Consider the following 15737-nt stretch of genomic DNA (forward strand, 5'->3'; position numbering starts at 1 on the left):
TCAAGATTAAAGAACACCTCTTCTTTACCAGAAAGAAATTTTCTTAAGTGGCATTCCATCCTGTGTCGGAATTCTGCCAGCACACTTTGAGATACTTTTCAAAACCTAAATCATTATTAATTGAAATAAAACAAAAATCGTGTTTAGGGTTTATATTATTTTCTTCAGAATAAATTATTTACATTAAATTAGATAGAATGGATAATAATAATAATAATAATGATTGATAATAATAGATTGGATGTATTTACTGACTTATATTACAACTTAGCCATGGACTCTGGCCCAATTAGTGTTAGTAAATTAGTATGTCAATATTCAAAGTTAGTAATATTAAAATACAGTTTTTCGATTATAATTTTTAACACAAACGTGTGAACTGAATACGTAATGACCATACATACACTTATGCAAAGATACATATAGGTATGCAATTATTATATTGTATAGTATTAACTTTCTTGATTTAATATCTTATGTAGTTTAAATGTATAGTATTGTACAAATAGCAATAAAAAGTATATATTTTTTAAGTTAAAGAATTAAGCGAGTTTGTACTTGCATTTTATGTGATTGGTCTTGGATGCCGACCTTTTCCGATGCGAAAACAATTATTAATGGTATACATAGATAATTCTTGGCAAATACACTCAGACTCAAATGAGGACTGCAACTTATAATAGACATTACGAAATCTGATGATCCCCATTATCAGACAGTAGATTCAACCCATATTCCAATTTTCAGGCGAATCCTTTTCCCAATTCCCTTCTTAAAATGCATTTCAATGAGATGCAATGCATTAGATAATTATAGTTATCAACCTATTATATACCAAACTCTTTAGACACATGAGGCTTGGAAGAAAAAAGATCTTGGCACATATTGATTACTTTTGAAGACAAATCCTCATTTTCATTGGCAAGTTAAAAATAAAAAATAAAAATATATGTTTTCTTCTTTCTCTCTTTAAGGGAATTATTTGTTCTTCTGATAAACTCATTTTTTTTTATCCTGTTCTAAATTTTTATTTCTGAAATCTCAGCCATCAACAAGTCCAATATCGCAGAAATCGCTTTTAGATTCATCTTTGTTTCGGTTCATAACCGATGAGACCTATTTACCTAAAATTTTATGACACTGTAAATTCTGAAGAATTAAAAAAAAAATTAAGTTATTTTATTTTCTAATAAACTTTCTTTTTCTTCTAAAATTCGGTAAACAAGTACGGAGCGAAGATATTTTTTTTTTTCAAATTTTTACTTAATTAAAACAAATGAGCAAAACTTGCGTTGCTCAAAACTAGAGTTTTAATGTATCTTTGGAGCAAGTTCTATAAAGGTTGTAATTAGTAATAAAAGCTTTATATGCTATAAGTAGTCTGGCAAAACATATCCAGCAATTTAAGAGCACTTGAAGCTAATCCATTAATTAAAAAACTAATTAGTTATTTTTTAATGAAAACGAATTGTGAAGGGGACAGAATGACTTATACTACTTTTGCTCTCAACGGCTTAAATGTCTTTACATAATTATTAGCCATATTACAGCGTCTTTCAAGTCCCGAGGCCACACTCTACTAACACAAGTCCTTGTCGTTTACTTACATGGAATATTATACAACGTAATAAAAATCAACTGATAACAACTAATCACCTGTGCATCTTTCACGGTGCGCGGCCGTTAATTGGAAAATTGCTGCCATAAACTGTTTTAAGTAAAAAAGTTTCTTCAGAAAGAGGGAAGTGTAGTGATAAATAAAATAAAAATAATCTATTTGAATTTATTGTGAGAAAAAACTGCACGTATTAAAAAAAAAACACAGTTATTTCACCGCGTTTAATTACAAGTAAAAATTGATGAGTCTGCCAAGTACAGTAAGGGGGGATAAAAAATGGCGGCTTCAGATCATTACAAAATAAGAAAAAATCAGTAGTTCTTAAAATTAATTTTGGGAAAACTATATCTCCGGAATCATCATACGTACAAATGTCTATTAGCACTAAATTTAAGACCAATTGAATTTACTATAAAGTAATTTATAATGTTTATCTTCATAGAAGTAGAATGTTTTATGATATTTGACAAAATAAATTTACGAGCTGTTGATTCAGTCATTCAGATAAAAGTTTTGTCTTATGAAGAAATACACCTCAGGAACCATCCGACGCAGAGATGTCTGCCTGCATTCAAATGAAAGCTAATTTAAAGTATATACTATTATTACTATAAACTATTTTATGACAGTTATATTTGTAGGAGTGGTATTTTTCATAATATTTGCTAAAATAAATTTGACATGTAAAAATTCATATCATATGTGAATATATTTTTAATGTTTAACTTTTTGTGAGTTTATTTTGTCAAATATCAGAAAAACTAGTACTCCTACAAAGATAAGCGTAATTAACTATTTTGTAGTAAATTTAACTAGCTTTAATTTGAGCACTGGCAGACATCTGTACGTCCAATAGTTTTATGAAATGAAGTTTTTCATAAATCAAACTTATTGTCCGAACAACTATAAATCAATTTATTTTAGTAAATATCATGAAAACTACTATTCCTACGAAGGTAAAGGTCATAAACTTCTTTATAGTCCATTAAACTAGCTTTAACTTCTTTAAACTCCATTAAACTTTGAGTGCTAATAGACTTCTGTACAAACTACTAATCTTTCAGTAGATTTTTAAGAAATTTTGCTTTTTATAAAGCTATATAATATAGCTCTTTTAGGGCTAATATTTCAGAAAATCTACTCTTCTTTAAATAATGTTCTCTTAGATTTTCTAGTGTTGTTGGTAGTTTTTAAGATATACAGCTCCGAATGAAAAGTTAATGTTTTTTTTAAGGTTTTGAAACCGGCGTCATTTTTTATTCCCCCTACCTATACTTGGCAGACTCATTAATTTTGACTAGTAATTATACAGAGTTCACAAAATTGGGGTGAAATCACTGACTTTTTTCCACTGGGCTCTTGTACTACAAGCACATTTGATGTTCATATCATGTAGGCTCATTTGCAACTCTTATCACTGAGTTTTGAGGCCCTGGGAATACCTTCAAATAACCATTCTAAAACTGCTGATTTCTTTTTCCTATGTTTCAGTAATTTAAGTGGTGTTTTTTTTTAGTTTTATTTTTGCAGCATTCTTAAAGTTCAATTTTCTACACAATTAATTTAGATCTGCAATGAGAACTGACGATGGCTTTTTTAATTTAAATTTAAAATCCAAGTTAAAACACCAGTAGAATGAGGAAAGAGAGTTTAATAGTAATCGTTGAGATTGGAATAATATATCTTTGAGAAAGAACGGATAGTCAGAAAGCAGGGGGTTTGTTAAGCGGTCCCGGGAGCCAGACTCAATCAATGCCTGTTCTTCATCGAAAAAGACTCCCGCGCTCCAAAGAAGATGAGACAAAGCATACAACACGATGACATTACTGGATAGAGAGTGAGGTGTTCAGAATCCTCTTGGTGATCTTTGTGAACAGTAATTTAAATTTTCCAAAAACATTTTAAATATATACTAAAACAGTTCAATTTATTTATTTACAATTAAGTCCTTCTAACGTGGCTGAGTGGTGACATATTCCATCCACACAGTTATTGTGAAGCTAAAACACAGGGATATTTTAAGATTATCTTTCTCAATGGGTTCAATTCACAGTCCTACAAAGTGGGTCCTTTTTTTCCCTGAAAAATCAGATTTTTATTAAAGTATTTTTTCGAATTATTTTCAACTTACTTAAAGAAGTAAAATTAAACATAAAATGCTACATTCTCTGATTCGTTCTTTAAAGTAACGCGAGGGAAGAAACGTCATATCCGGACTTGGTTGGAGGCAGGTGGTTTATTTCCGTCACTGCCCCCATGATTACCGCGATAGCTATCAGTAGTGGAGACAATGTCCGGTCGAGGGTGCAACGCTCCTAAACGACAAAACCTTCAACTCTGCCTCTGTCCTTTGTGATATACCGTTGTACAAGGTTGTATTTTAAAATAAAAGTTTGAATTTAAGGTGCGATATTTTTAAATAAATTAAAAATGATAGATTTAGAAACATTAGTACAAGAGCCGGGAAGAAAAAAAGGCAGTTATCTCACCCCAATTTTTCATTACTTTAATGAAAACTATGTATAATTACTAGTCAAAATTGATGAGTCTTCCAAGTATAGGTAGGGGGAATAAAAAATGATGTTTCAAAATTTAAAAAAAACATTAACTTTTCATTCGGAGCTCTCTATCTTAAAAACTACCAATTTTAATGAACTATAAAGAAGTTTATGACCTTTACCTTCGTAGGAATAGTAGTTTTCTTGATATTTGTTAAAATAAATTGATTTATAGTTGTTCGGACAATAAGTTTGATTTATGAAAAACTTCATTTCATAAAACCATTGGACGTACAGATGTATTCCAGCGCACAAATTAAAGCCAGTTAAATATACTACAAAATAGTTAATTATGTTTAGCTTTGTAGGAGTAGTAGTTTTTCTGATATTTGACAAAATAAACTCATAAAATGTTAATTTATAGTTGTTCATATAAAATGTTGGATTTTTGAAAAAATATATCTCTAGATCCATAAGACACACATATGTCTGTCAACACTCAAAATAAAGGAAATTTAACTTACTATAAAGTAGTTTATGAAACTTATCTTTGTAGGGGTAGTAGTTCTTCAATATTCACATATGAATATAAATTTGGCTAATGAAAATTTGTCCGAACAACTATAAATCAATATATTTTTGCGAATTTCATGTAAACTATTATTCCTAAGAATATAAACATCATAAACTACTTTATAGCTCATTAAACTAGTTTTAATTTGAGTGCTAATAGACATCTGTACGTCAAATAGTTGTTGAGATATAAATTTTTCAAAATAAATTCACAAACTACTGATCTTTCAGTACATCCCATTCAACATTTTTATGAAATGTTGCTTTTTAAAAAGCTATATATCGAAAACTATTTAACATAAATAACTCTATCTGTCTTTTCTTTTAAGGTGATTCTATACTTCGCTAAAAATGCTAAATGATTTGAGTTGAGAGTTCTGGAAAAGAAGTTACTTATTCAAAAATTAGTACAAATTTATTTTTGGTAATATCTAAAGCAGCGTCTAGTGGTTAGTCTGCAAACCTGGCTGTATAAGTTCCCAAACTTCAGTTTTTGTGTACTCAATGTTTCTTTAACCGTACTATAGGATATCTTCCTTAGTCGATTTAATTTCAATGCCTATGCGTTCTTTAAAATGACCCTAAATATAAGAACGTATTTCTTAAAAAAAAAATAAAATTCTTTAAATTTGCACTAATTTTTGACCTGTAATGCTCAGTGTTGTAGAGCCGGTGTAGAGGAAAATTTTGCCGCTATCTTATTTAGGTATTTCAATTTAAAAGCCTAAAATATACAGTAGTGCTAAAGAACGTATTGGCAAGGACAATTATATTTATGCAAATAACAATATCATTTTCATACATTTAAGAAAAACCATGATATGTAATGGTTGAAATTAAGAAAAAATATCATTTATTGCGAAATTTTACTTCCTCCTAAAAGTGCCGCTGGTAGTGTCATAACTTCTTTATTTGAAGTATTAACTCAAATCGTTTATTAAGGGCCAAAATAAATAAATACACACACACATTTACTTATAAATATAATATTATAAAAATATCAATAGAAAAACGCGTTAATGGAGAATTCTTCATTAAATTATTAGTCCTTCACTTTAAATCTTAAAATTTAAACTGTACATACCACAGGGAACTTTAGGTCTCCTTGGTAACTAGGAAGGGTGATGGATGTTTACACAAGTCACTCCTAACCTTAATCAATCACTTCGCATATTTGATGACGGCACATTCCACATTTCTAGAAAAGTGGACGGAACTGCTTGTCATGGGATGGGGGACTGGGGACGGAACATGCTTACTTGATAATTCTAGCTTGAATGTTCCCTTAACCAAAAGTCTTTTTTCTCTCCTTTAAAGTGATTTTTTTATTTAAATATATATATTTTTTTATTATTGTCTATGGAATCAATGCTTAAACTTATAAGGTTCCTAAAGAGTTTTAGAAATTAAAAATATTTTTATCGTGCCATTAAAAAATATTTTTCATTATGATAATATTTTATAATGCTATGTTTTTTATGAAATTCAGTATACTTTCTTAATCCTTTAACAAAAAAATTATTAAAGAGTAATATTTTACTTCCTCAGATAATAAAATTGGCACTATCAGCGACCTTAAAGCATTTACAATCATTTCAGGATGGTATGCTCAGAAAAAATGTTAAGGATTTTCTCAACAGAAGAAAATAGCCAAAATGTATGATGAGCTACAAATAGTAAAAATTAAAGTAATAATTTAGCCACAGCACACAAACTCCCATTATAAAATGGCATATTTAACAAAATTGTACGAAGTCCAACCCTCGATGTAGAAAATTATCATAAGCCATAGAATATAATTTTTTGTTTTTTATAAATTCAAATTGAGTAAACCCCATCACAAGAGTAATAATTATATTAGAAATACTCAAAATCTATTGATAAAAAAAAAACATAGCAACTCCTTAAAATGTAATTAGATTATAGTAGAAGGAAATGGAATGCAACATCGATACATTTGAAATAAAGAAATGTATTTGGTTAAAAAAAAATGGAAACATTATAAAATTGTAACATTTTCTATGTATCGATATATTAACCATTTGGATATTGCAAACGTCTTGGTCGGACCATCTGCTTTGATCTCTGATCTCTTCAAATGACGAGGTACCTATCAACGCAAAGGGATTTTTCCCAGTGGTGTAGTAGATACTACTTGTCCAAGAATCAAAATCTATTAGCCCAGATATCGACAGGGAAGTCCTGATGAATTGTTCTTCTTGGGCGTGGCTAATGGCAGCCAATGAGGAATAACATTCCAAAAGGATCCCTTCTACGACGAAGGGGAAGGGAGGAGGACTTAGAAGCAAACTCGGGGGAAGGCAGACCAAGCTGGACAGAGTTAGGAGAAGCTCTCGGAACTGGGAGATGGAAAGATGGGCTAATAAGATCTGGAACGCCACAGCTAAGCCGTCAACCACACCTACGACATGCATGACACAATTCAGCAACAATACAGATATGCATTAGATGACAATTTATAATGCAATTAATATTTTATGATAAACCGAATTTATCCGGTTAATTATATCATTTTTATTGCAATCATGTATTAAATGCTTTGTTTCTTCATGTACTTTATATACTATTATATTGCCTAGTACTACCCCTTATTGTATTATTTGTGTTTCAATGGCAACAATATTATATAAATATGAAAATATATAATTGGTAAACTGGTAAACACAGTCAATAATAATAATAGTTTTGTAGGACTCAAATAATTTGAATTAATAAATATATATATATTTGGATAATTACATTTAGCAATTATCCTGGCATCCCAATTAACAACATAGCACATTCCTAATTCAGATCGGTGACCGGAGAAAATAGTAAAATAATGGATCAGATGAGTTTCATCGGTAAAAGAACAAATAATTAGTTGGTATATATCTCATCCATTCTAATGGTGTGCAAGCCTAATGAACGAGGAGAATACTAATACACCTCGAGAGTTGCACTTAAATCAGTATATCGACTTTAAAAATAAAGGATTACAGTGGACGAGGAACATATAAAGCATCAGTGGCTCTCACTTAATTAGGTCTCGATGAAAATAAAAATGCAACATCTATTGAGTCGGCTGTACCATAAAAGAAGAAATTTACTAGATCGAGAAACGACTCCAAATTAAAAAACTCGTGAATGAAAATGGAAGGGTGCGAATTTCTCGTTCAAGGCCGACGCCATCAGAGACGATAGATATATATAGTAGCACGGCTGAGCCGATTCTGTCTTTAGGGTCAACAACCTATCCACAAGCAGTTAAGAAGCCGTGAGCTCATAAACTGGATAACTTTATGTTTATGCAGATTCTAGATCGCCTCTTAGTTTGACCTTTAGGGACTAGTCTGTCAGGGAATATCAAACATATATCTTCTCTGGCTATGAGCTATTCCCAGCACTTGCTTTATCCAATATTTGATAGTATTTTATTTAATAAACAATCAAAATAATCCTATTATAGCGTAGTTAAAACGTGTCCCAGACATTTAACTACTTTACCCAGTTTAATCTTTTTTTTAAGATTAATATCTTACTGCAATGTCTGCTGTTTTAAGTTTACTATAATTTAATAAGAATTACAAAAAGGTTTTAGACAATAAATAAAAACTGAAACAATAACAAATAAAGAAGTAGATAAAAAAGAAATACAAAATAGAGTACATACTAAAAGACGGAAAAAGGAAATAAGAATAGAAGAAAAAGTTTTTAATCATTATTTTGCTATAAATTTCCTTTATTTATTGTCTAAAACCTAAAATCTTATTTTTATTTTCCTTAATTTACATTGTTTATTTTAATAGAAATTTTGACATATTTAAAATTATGACTATTTATTAATTTTTTTACTTTGTTACCTCATTTTAGTGTTTGTATCTCATTTTTTAGCCACAATGAAGCCCAGCAACGTGGGGAGAAACGTTGGCTCACAAAATAAAATAGCACCTGGACCATCTTACTTTTATTAAAGTTTCCTTTCCTTCCTGACATTAGTTTCCTGTTTTTCCTATATTTAGGAGATAAGATACTTTTTCTTATTCGTCACAAAAAATTTATCGATAGATATATAGGATCCTTAAATACAAAAAGAGCAAAGGCGAAATATGATAATATAAAAAATTACTTGTGTGTGTCCCTACTTATACTTGTTTTTCCTATATTTAGGATGTTATGTTTTCAAATTAATCGGCTTTATTCATAAAAAAAAAATTGTTTGGTCAAATCGAGAGCTGATATGACGAAACAAAAGTAGAACAGAATACGTTCATCTGTGACAATAGATGGTCGTGGCTAGATTAATATCATGACAGCTAATGTTAAACAGCAGTGCAGTAAAATATTTTTAAATATTAATCTTAAAAACACTTAAGACCATCTTCCTTTTATAATTACAAACGGTCAACCAGCGATCTTCCAAAATAAAACTTATGTGCGCATAAATGGAGAAGTATACATTTCTCGGTAAACTATTTATATGTTAATTTAAAAAGTAATACAAGTTCATTTAAAACCCTTTAAAAAAAAAATTAAAAATCTGAGTATTACAAAAATTTTACCTGTATTTACAAATATGCAGGGTATTGAATTTGTTGCTCAGTTTGCCAACGGGACTAGTTCTCTATTGGTTTGATAAATTTTCGAATAATCTAGAATCTAAACAACTCCAGGAACATTACAAGTATTCGTTCGAATAATAATTAAATTTTCCAAAAATACAAACTAAAAACATAAAATCTCTATCGGAGCAATATTAGTGACAATAGAGGTAGGAATAATTATATTGTTTATTCAGTTTTAACAATATTTTCTTTACTAAGCCATCAAACCAAAGCTATTAGGGGTAAAAACGTGTCTAAGATATTTCCATAAAACGTGTCCAAGATATTTTCTAAAAACGTGTCTAAGATATTTCCTACTTTATCTTGTTTCACCTCATTTTAAATTCAGTGTGTTTATGCATTAATACAAAAAAATATTTTTCTGGGATGTCTGCTATTCTACTTTTAGTTTAACGATAATAATCTGTTGTTTTTTTTTTATTGTGATAGACAGGATGCATTAAAGCGTTATGATTCGCCGACAGCATGTCACTGACCCAATTTTTCATTCTTTTTTTTGTATCCTAATATTATTTTAAGTGGGAGTTAGTTGCTCATTGGTAAAGCAAGGACCCAGGTTCAAATCCGGCTGTGCTAGATGATTATTATCTGTTACCTGTAGCCGTTGAGGCAGCCCTGTGAGTTTGGGATCCCTCGGGGGTCCGTCCAGCCGCATGAAGTGGGTAATCTTAATTGGGTAAAAATCTAGGGTTCGAGCGTGATTCTAAATAAATTACCTCCTTGCATAACCGCCGGTCTAGCAACAGTACTCTCCTACAAAGTACTGCATCACTGACACTTACGGGTTGTAGCGGTTCATTTTTTAGGCCATATCAAGGCATGCTATTAGTTTGCTATATTTATCTACTCTATATTTCAGAAACTAAATGTTGTAGAATGAAATGTAACATGGCCACTTTTGCAGGAAATTTCATCAATTTTGTTAGGTCTCATTTTACTAAATCCAATAATTTTCAAGATATATGAAAAAAACAACAAAAAACACACGATTTTGAGCAAATCTTCCTCTCCCATACCAAACTTGTTGCAAGTTTATACTATAAAGGTATTACATAGCAATAATAGTTACCGTTCTATTTTCTCAATGTTATAATATAATACCTAGACCATATTTGACTAGAGTCTGTGGAAGCGAGTAGCTTATTGGTAAAGGCACTGTGGTACTCCTAGGACCCGGGTTCGAATCCGGCAGTAGCAGATAATTATTTTTATTTTTCGCTGTTGCCGTGAGTCAGCCCTGTGGGTTTGGGAGCCAGTGTAAAAATCTTGGAATTGAGCATGATTCTGATCAAATCACCTCCTTGCACAACCGTTGGTCTATTATACGTACTTCCTTACAATGAACTGCACTCTGACTCTTCGTGCATTTAAATGAGTGAGATTTAAATTTACTGGACTTATATTTGTACCGTCCATGTCTTAGAAAATTCATGTTTTCGAAAATAAGGCAGGTGTTCGAAATTTAATTAATTTGGAGGAAATTTATTATAATGTAATTTTGTACATAACTCATTTATTATTCAACTCAATATAAACAATAAACTGGCAATACACATTTTTTACCTCATATGCCTCTTTCCATTCCATAACAGATTCGTAAAACGTGGCAAACAATGTGTCACAGTTCTGTTTTTTTAATGTAAGGGTTGTGGCTAATTTGCTTTCATTATATTTATACTCATTAATTCTTATGAGATGTATTAATCTATACATCAAAATGTTTGTAGACTATTTATCAAAAAGTACCTGTTTACGTGGTACCATGATTAAGAATCAGTTATTGCACGTTAAAAGTACATCCAAAGTTAAGGAAAAAACCAAGCTGGATAACATACATCAAGATCAGCTGGCCATGAAGCCGTTCCAACTACACTAATAGTTTGCCGGTTGTGTCATGTCCAAAACAACTAGCCTCTAACGCTGCCATTACTGTAGCGGTTTTGTTGTCCTCTTGAGAAAGTATAACGATTTTCGAAAGCCGAAACCGGTTATTGAGTGGCTGCTACATGTCGTCCATCTTCCTACTTGGACTGCTGACTTGAAAGCGTGAGAGGTCCGAATAAATAATAGAAAAGCGTGCTTCAATGATATAAATCTCATGAATGACCCAATTATAAGGAAATTCTACATAAGCAGATAGTTTCTTCAGATAGAGAAAATGAATCAAAAGAAAACATGTTCCAGCAGTAGGCTCTTGAGATATGAAAAATTAAAAAATAAATAAAGGAACAACTAAGTGGTTAAAATTTTCCGTCATTAAGAAGTTTTACTTGAGACCTTTTGAATGAAGATTCAAATTATTTAATTGTTTATAATGTTTATATTTCATACTTTGACTGTCAATTGTTTAATAATAGAACATAGCTACTTCTGGCATATCTATGCTAATTTTAGTTTTTAAACATGTTTCATAAAAATATGAAAAAAAATTGTTATCTTACTTTATTATTTTTTTTAATACAATAGCTGCCAAGTTATCTTATTGCTTCTGTATTCATTAGGGATCATTTAGTGGGAAAAAAAAAGTTGTTTCCGTTTTTTTTAAATTAGTATTTCAGGGCATCAAAAGAAACTTACAAAACTTTACTAGAAGTATGTTTTACTTTTTGTATAAATTTAAACTCAGTTCATACGACCAACAATGTTTTGTTCTTATTCGTCACAAAAAATTTATCAATAGGTAAATAGTAACCTTTAAACACATAAAGAGCAAAGGCGAAATATGATAACGTATACATCTAGAGTACCCCTACTTATTTTAAATTTAAACATGATTTATAAAAATAAGACTTTATTTTTATGCAATTAAATATTTAACTTTCCAGTTTCGATTTTTTTTTCTTTAATCCCATATTATCTTCTTGGTTTTTCGTCCTAGTGAATCCTGGCGGATCACCTAATGAAAAAAAATAAGAAAACGTTGTTTTCGTTTTCTAAAATAAGTATTTCAGGGCTCCAAAGACGGTAATAACTAATCTTACTAAATTTTTCATTTAGTAATTTGACTTGAGAACTTTTGAAGAAAGACAGATGAAAATTATTTATTGTTCTTGATCTTTATATTTTATACTTTGACTGTCTATTGCTTAATAATGCTAATAAACATAGCTACTTCTGGTGCATCTATTCTAATTTTAGGTTTTAAACATGTTTCATAAAAATATTAAAAATTTTATGTAATTAAATAATTATCATTCCTGTTTTTCTTTTTTTATTATTTTTTTTATTTAATAGTTTCCAAGTTATCTTCTTGCTTTCATGTGCATAATTCAGTGAAAATATATTTCAGGGCTTCAAAAGACGCTTAGAACAAACCTTACTTTTTCTGAATTTTTTTTGTACCTCTACTTTACTAGAAGTATTTTTCCTTATTGTAGTTTTATATACATTTAAACTGAGTTAATACGATCAACGATTTTTTTTTGTTGAATTCATTGGTATATAATAACCTTTAAATACATAAAGAGCCAAGGCCAAATATGATAATGCAAAAAATTATACTTCTGGTGTATCCGTACTAATTTTAATTTTTAAACATGTATCATAAAAATATGAAAATAGACTTTATTTCAATGCAATTTTTATTTATTTTTTTAATAACTTCTAACTCATCTTCTAGTTTTTTCTTTCTCTGCGGATCATCTAGTAAAAAAAAGAAGAAAGCGCTGTTTTCGTTTTTTAAAATTAGTATTTCAGAGCTTCAAAGACATTCAAAACTAATCTTAACTAAACATTTTTTTTTTCATCATTTAGAACTTTGTCTTGTAAACATCTTTCATAAAAATGTTTTTAAAAAAATCTTCTTTTTTTTTGTGTAATTAAATATTATAAGTTTTCTGTTTTTCTTTCTTTATCATTTTTTTTTAGTTAATAGTTACCAAGTTATCTTCTTGCTTTCGTGTGCATAATTCAGCGAAAATATACCATATTTGTATTTCAGGACTTCAAAAGACACTTAAAACAAATCGTACTACATTTTTTTCATGTTTAATTAACTCGAAATATCTTTTGCTATTTGTATTTTTTTATATATTGAAACTCAGTTAATACGACCAACAATTTTTTGTTTTTATTTTGCACCACAAAATTAATGAATTGCTATATAATAACCTTTAAAGTCTTGCAGAACAATGGCGAAATACGATAATGTATAAAATTATATAAATTATTTTTTTTCCCGGCTCCTGGGACATATTGGCAAGACCCCTTGGACATATGTCTAATATTTTTCGACCTAGTATCACCAAAAAAATTGTCATTAAAGTCAGCATTCCCACGTTTGTCGCCTCCATTTGATGTTTTTTTAAGTTAAATTATTTACTGAGATTAACAGTTGTAATAAAAATTGGAATAAATGTGTTGTTTGATATAATTGATGATGAAACTTAAATTGGACATTGTCCATTATATGTAAGACTTTTTCAGCTCATAGCGGGATTCGATTGAATATCAATGCTAGAAACTAAAAATTTTGTTTAGGAATGGATTATATAATAGAAGAATCCATTTTGTATCTTAACGGGTAACATCGTAAATATTATAACTTATTTTATGGTCAATGATAAAAGAATCTTCCAATTTCCCTTATCTTACTTTCTCGCTCAGAATGTCGGATTTCTCTTTATTGGCTCTTCTTTCTTAACACGCTTGAGATTTTTCTTCTTACTGCGTGTCATATTAATTTATTTCGGTAAAGTCGCTTGTTTTTAAAATAGTCTAATATAACTATAAAGTACTTGATGACTGAGTCTTTTTTATAGCTTCCAGTCAACACCCATTTCAAACCCGGTCAAGGAACATGATGACTAAATATTCTGATAAGAGTGGGAAGAAGAAGTAGGAGTTCCCGTGGGCAGTGAGATCCCACGTAGGTTGCTTCAGTGAACTGTTGGATAAGGATTGACGGGTATCCGTGAAAGTACTGTGATTGCATTACAGTTGTTGAGGGTTACGTAAATCTACAGGAGTTGCTGACTTTTAAAATAATACTATGTAAATTATTACACTTTGAACTGATTCTTAAACGACAACAAATCGATTTCTTTAAATTTATAGAGGCCTTTATTTTAATTACGTTTAACCTAAGTAAGACAAATATAGTAAACAATAATTAATTTCAATTTGTATTTACTATATTTGTCTAAGGTTTTATACAGCTTTAATTTAATTTATTCCTAAAAGAAGGGTTTCTAGCAAATCCCATTAGTCAAAAAAAAAATAAATTGAGTTAGAACCCTTAAAATTCAAAATCCTTAGTTAAGGATTTAATTAAAATTCGTCAATGCTCCTTACTTTCCAATCAACCATGAAGACATTAATGCTCCATATGTAACCGATCTAGCCCGAACATCATATTATAAACACCATAACCAACCAATCCCGCTAGTTTCTAACCATTCTTCCTGTTCCATTCCCGACAATCCTCTGAGGCACCTAAAAAGAAGATGACCTCGAGACCTTCTGATGTGAAAATGTTTTTACTATGCTACCTAAGGGTAGTTTTTCTACGTCTATGACATACCATTGTAATCTAGCATCACATTTACTAGACGTATTTTTATATTAATACAGTTGTAAATTTCTATAAATAATGAAAAATGAGTTACTTGTAGCTGTACGCATGTTATTATAAAATCGATTCTTTCATAAAATTGAGTGATATTGTGTAAGCCTATAAAATTACGTTTACTCTGTAATTAAACCCAATTCTGTGATGTTTCTAGCAAGAACTCCACTAGTCAGTGGAGCAACATACAGTCACCACAGGAAAGTCCCAATCAGGTGTTCTCAATGCTAATACGTTTCATAAACAACATCACACACTCGGAGATGACAAAAGATTTGGGTTAAAAAATACTCTGTTCAAAATATCGTTGCTCGCTTTATAATATTTACCCTCTCTCTCAAATAAATAATTGTTTAACTAATATTAGTGCTGAGTTATTAATTTAAGCTAAGAATTATATAAAAATGGTTTATAACTACAATATTCTTATGCTTTTGTTTAATTGTTTTTTAGAGGATCCGGAAAAGCTCCACTGCATTTTCCCTCTCCACTGCTGTAAGGTAGAATTTTATATCAGTTATTTTGTTCATTTGGTATTATATTAACTGCCTACAGGCTATTAGAAAAAAAAGTAGTACTTATGTAATTAATATATTATATTTTTTTCATTTTTTGATAATTGTGATTTTATTACTAGACGTGATTTTGCCATACATCTTTTAATTTCATTTCTTTTTTATTAAGTAAATTTTCACCCATTGGAAGCACTCCAACTGTAATTTCATTGTCCATTATCTGAGTTTATTTATTTGATATGTATTTTGTTTGTTGTATTTGAATCATGTACCTAGATAAGTGTCACGTTTTATACCTAAGTATACTTGAAGTAGGGAACAAAAAAAACAATCTCTTGATGT

The 15737-nt window shown here is 30.0% G+C and overlaps 1 long non-coding RNA gene across 1 annotated transcript in view; it reads left to right on the forward strand.

The window, feature by feature from the left end:
* LOC106687651 (uncharacterized) overlaps positions 1 to 15449 on the forward strand; it is a 197265-nt gene extending 181816 nt beyond the window's left edge. The window contains exon 4 of the long non-coding RNA XR_001344200.2: positions 15334 to 15449. This is a non-coding gene — a long non-coding RNA (uncharacterized lncRNA). The remainder of the gene's footprint in view (positions 1 to 15333) is intronic.
* The last annotated feature ends 288 nt before the right edge of the window (positions 15450 to 15737 follow it).

This window comes from Halyomorpha halys, unplaced genomic scaffold, assembly GCF_000696795.3.
Source record: "Halyomorpha halys isolate HHAL.00 unplaced genomic scaffold, Hhal_1.1 Scaffold992.1, whole genome shotgun sequence".
In the NCBI taxonomy this organism is placed as follows: domain Eukaryota; kingdom Metazoa; phylum Arthropoda; class Insecta; order Hemiptera; family Pentatomidae; genus Halyomorpha; species Halyomorpha halys.